A 5,000-nucleotide genomic window follows, 5' to 3' on the forward strand; every position below is an offset into this window, starting at 1 on the left:
CTCCTTCTTCTTCTTCTTCTTCTTCTTCTTCTTCTTCTTCTTCTTCTTCTCTCTCTCTTGCTCTCCCTTTCTCTTTTATTTTTAAAGCATGGGTTGCTTTAATCTGTCATTTAAAAATGTTTTCTGTCGTTCTCTTTAATGTAATATACTGAAGCTTAGCGACAGCTTTTCTTTACCTTTTGATATCAGGTGATGCTTAATCCTCTTTGTAGGAAATATAAATTGATTCTGATAAGCTGTTCGATTAGTTGTGTTGTCGACGTATCCATAAGTTATCTTGACATGAGTTATTAGCCTACCTATTTTTCTTTTCTACAAAGATAAATGCAGGGACTGCGTGTGTCCAATGTATCATGCATCACACATTTACCTTGAGGATGGCAGCTAACGAACAGCTAACAAAGCTGTTTTGGTCAAATTTCAACGATTTCACATAAATGTAGCTGTTGTTGAAAAAAAAAAGGTCTTCAGTGTCATCTTTATCGACAAATTATAGAGCTACGCCCCTCTCACTCCCTTAAAGAAGCGATAACAAATCAAAGATAGAAAACAAAACAAAATAAAACAACAAAACAAATAAACAAACAAAAACAAGGCAATTTAATTAGTTGGAAATTTACTTTCTGCTGTTCCTGACAAGATAGAACAATAGAATCTGAAACAAGCGCCTCTGCTTTGTAACATTTGAATTGTAGAATGCACGCATTAGCAAAGATTTAGCAGAACCTGCAATTATTGTCATTGAAAATGTTGATGCTGTGGCTGTGTACAATAATTTTACTAGGTGTGCCAGCCCTGACCGCGGTGTGTAGTTTTATTATTGATTGGGATTCCTTAAGATTCCATTCTCTAGTTTCCACGCACCATTGATCGCTATCCATTCTCCGAGTCGGTCATGTGACTTAATCCACTATGGACTATATCAACAATCGTTACTTTCTACCAAATCCCCTAAGTAAAAAATAAGAATAGTCCAAATGCGTTTAGTACGTTTATTCATTGTGTCTTTTAACCAAAAAGATCTCTTAGGAATCAGTTAATGTAGTGTTTAAGATAAAATATCAAATTACGACAAAAATCCTAGAGCGTAATTAATCAGTCTCAAGTATGGTGTGGATGTGTTGCAGAAAATGATGACTACAAATGCTGGATCGAGTTACACAGGTCTGAAAGTGTGTTAGGTCGTTTCTAATCATTGTCATTTGTAATGTTTACAGCAGTGGAAAAGAAGAAGGATCTCGAGTGTAAACATCAGGTTCTGTGATTCATTAATTGGAAGTTCCACCACCAAAGATGATGAATATTTGAATTTTTAGCACATGAAAGTAAATATTTTTTGACATAACGCTTTAAAAAATATTATTAGTAAGCTTGTGTTGTTTTTGGTGTCTCGCCAAGCGTTTGTGAAGTGAGAGGTCGAGTGAAGATGTATCCTCCTTTTCCACGTATCGTGACTATCTAAGTGTGTTTTAGATCAGGGTTGCCAGATTATTTTTCAACAAAATGCCAGGGGAAGACTCAAAAAATCCCAAACCACTCAAAAAGATGCCAAAGTCTGTTGACTCCCACCCCCACTAAGAAAACTACTCACTTTTGATAGACAATTTACTATCATATCCTGGTGGCTTGCGTGTTTTCTTTTCTTTTTCTTTTCTTTTTTTTTTTTTTTGTTTTTTTTTTTTTGAATTAGCTATACTAAATTTCCTGTTGGGGTAATTATTTACCTACTGACTACTAAGTGGAGTGCTAAACCACTACACCACGGTTGGATTTTAAGAATGAAAAAGAAATGTGAAGATGTTTGTTTTTACGCGTTTAGAAATAATTAAGAAAAGGTGTCATTTGAAGTATAATATACAAGAAAAGAAAATGCCAAATGAAAATGCCAAATGCCAAATGATTTTTCTAATGCCAAACGGTTTTCAAAAATGCCAGATTTTTGGAATCTGGCATTTAAAATGCCAAACTGGCAACCCTGTTTTAGATAGCTCTAAGGACAATAATGCACATTGTATCCTGATTATATTTTCACTGTGTATCTCTTCTTGCGACGTGAAAAGAAATTCACTGTGTTAATGGAGTAAGAACTCGACTGCACAGTGGATAGTAGTAGTAGGTGGGTATTATTTCAGTTATGAAATGAGGAATTTGAGCCTAATAACATGGATTTATGTTGCTTAGGGTCAACTTATTTTAAAATCTCTTTTTATTGTTATACCGTTTATGACTATAGCTTGAATATTTATTTATTTATTTATTTATTTATTTATTTATTTATTTATTTATTTATTTATTTATTTTGCTTTTATTTTTAATTTCACGATTTATTATTTTAATGTGATGAGGGCTTCTTGCCTTGCTCATATCTCTGTAAAGTTATATTGACTTTTTTAGAATGGAGGTTTATGGTTTATTGGAATGCTACACTTGAGGCGTGGTGAAGAGCGTAAACATTTTAATTATATCCTGGGGGTATTTTCTGTGAAATGCATAATTAGTATTATAATAATAATACTTATGGAGCAGATATCTTGATGAAAGATGTGAAAAGTCAATATGCGTGTTCTGATAGTTCATATTTCTCGTGGAAAGCCAAAACAAAAAACAAAACAACAAAAACAAACAAAACCATAAAAAGAACATTATTTTGCTTTGTTTTGTTCACCTAGCAGTAATCGGGTAGTAGCTGAGTTTAAGTTGATTCTGGCGAAAAGTGCTTTACGATAGATAAACGTAATAATATTCAAAGTAAATAAACAATATCATCCGTGTTGCTAATAATATTTTAACAACCGTAATAAATGGCCTGAAAGTTCTAAAGGACTTTTATAATCCTTTTGCATTATGGACGTGTGAGGAGCAGATCATGTATGTTTAATGTATTAAATTAAATAGCAACAACAACCCAGTCCACTTAAACTATTTATTACGCTTGGTTTGGTATGTCGAGACTGTCATGTCGCCGTTGTTACAATGGGTACACTTATTAACTACTTCATGTTCGAGCTGTACTCGGAAATAACAAGTGTTTTCGCGACTTTTTGTCTAACTGTATAATACATACTACCACAGCCACTTTTCGTTATCATCATCATCATCATCATCATCATCATCATCATCATCATCATCATCATCATTGTAATGTGGTATTAAGGTGGTTACATTTTATTTTAAGAAGAAAAAAAAAGAAGAAGAAAATCATCAACATTACCAACATCATCACCGAATCGCCATCATCATCATCATCATCATCACCATCGTCGTCGTTGTCGTCGTCCGTCATGTCATTATTTCACTTCTCTAGGTCATGTAGTCGCTATTCCCTTCAAATGGCATTGTATTCACATTACAATAAACAAAACTATGATTATAGGACTTGTGTAAGTTTACTTGTCTTGTTGTTGTTTATTTTTTTTTTTTTGTTGGTTTATTTAGTTATTGATTTTTATTGATTTTTTTTTTCTGAGGTTTTTTCTTGGGTTTATTTAATATATTTTCTTTCTTTCTTTCTTTCTTTTTTTTTATTGGGGGGGGGGGGGTTGATAATTTTTCAGAATATAATTCTTTGATATCTGATCTTGCTGTCTGTAGTTAGTTTGAGCTGGTTCAATTTTTCTTTTCGCACATTGATAGAGCGTTTCTTTCGGAGGCATTAGGAAATAAAAGTCTGATTTCAACGAAGCCCAAATCCATTAAATGAAAGGACCCGCACTCTGCACGTGCGTACATGAAGCAAATCGATGAGACATGTTCAGACTGCAACTTTTTCCTCGCCGCACTTTATTTAATAAATACTCGATTCAGAAGTCAGAATGAACGTGCATGTTCTTGGTTTATGCGGTGAGTTAATGTTGACCGATGATGCGCCATTCCCAAGCCTATTGATAACTGGAATATAAAAGCTCATTTTATTTCTTCTTTATCCTCTCTTTTTTTTTTTTCTCGTCTCTAAAACGAGTGTTATTGTTGCTTCACATTCGCCCTCATCCCCCTCCTTCCCTAATCCCACTCTCCTACTATTCTCCCTTCCCCTCTCCTCTTCTATCTTCTCATACTCCCCTCTCCCTAACTTTCTCTTTTTTTTTTTGTCCCCATTCCATTTATATTTACCTCCTCTCTTCCCCTTCTTGTCCTTCTTTCTCCTCCGTTTTCACTCCTTTAAATTCTGTTTCTTTATTTACGATTCTCCTCCTCCTCCTCCCTCACTTCCCCTCCCCTCCTCCTTTGCTTTATCTACGACCGTTATGGTTTGCTAAATGATAAACTTACCTTATTAATTATGCCTTATTGCAACCCTGCAAACTTGAACGTTTAAAAACTTGTAAAAGTTTTTAGGAAAAAACAAATAGAAGTCGCTTTAGTTAACTTTATATCTAGATCAACAATTTACCCTCACAAATATGAAATAACACTTCAAATCCTTTAAGTTGTGTAAACTGGCATCAACTTTCATTTTAAAAAGTTCTAAAGGCTTAAAGATGCTCGTAACGTTCTGAAATTGGAGCCAAAATTAAGTAATTTTAAACATAATTTTCCGTAGTTGTAGGCAGGTGTGCTATTGTCTCAAACCGGTATTATGTCGGGGTGGTTCAGATGCTTAGTACTTCGTATTGAATTTATAGTAAAAAGGATGAGACATGGGTTAGGTCTTAATCGACGTGTACGTATATGCAGGTCTTATGTTTAAATTGATGAAAATGATTAATACAATTTCTTAAATTGAGGAAAAGCGATTTCACATTTCTTGTCATTTTAATTCGTAAAATCCCCTAGACTAATGGTAGCACGTCTGATCTGTAATCAGAAGGTCCGAGGTTCGATCGCCAGTCGAGGTAGACTGATTTTTTTGCGATTTTTTTTTCTTGTATTTTTCTTTCATGCCTTGTCTTTCACCTTTCATATACACTTGTTCAGGTCTAATATGGCTTCTGGTTTACTCGGACCTAATACCGTTCTAAGACATTTGGCCATAATTGAAACTTACCACGATTGTATAGAAG

General features: G+C 34.2%; 1 protein-coding gene across 1 annotated transcript in view; it reads left to right on the plus strand.

Moving 5' to 3' along the window:
• Positions 1–985: 985 nt before the first annotated feature.
• Positions 986–5,000, plus strand: part of LOC144971400 (uncharacterized) — an 11,696-nt gene continuing 7,681 nt past the window's right edge. Inside the window, exon 1 of the mRNA XM_078912233.1 lies at positions 986–2,116. The gene's annotated coding sequence lies outside the window, so the exon portion shown is untranslated. The remainder of the gene's footprint in view (positions 2,117–5,000) is intronic.

The sequence above is a fragment of the Berghia stephanieae genome, chromosome 4 (genome assembly GCF_034508935.2).
Source record: "Berghia stephanieae isolate SIO BIC M18660-M18661 chromosome 4, UCSD_Bste_1.3, whole genome shotgun sequence".
Classification (NCBI taxonomy): Eukaryota; Metazoa; Mollusca; class Gastropoda; order Nudibranchia; family Aeolidiidae; genus Berghia; species Berghia stephanieae.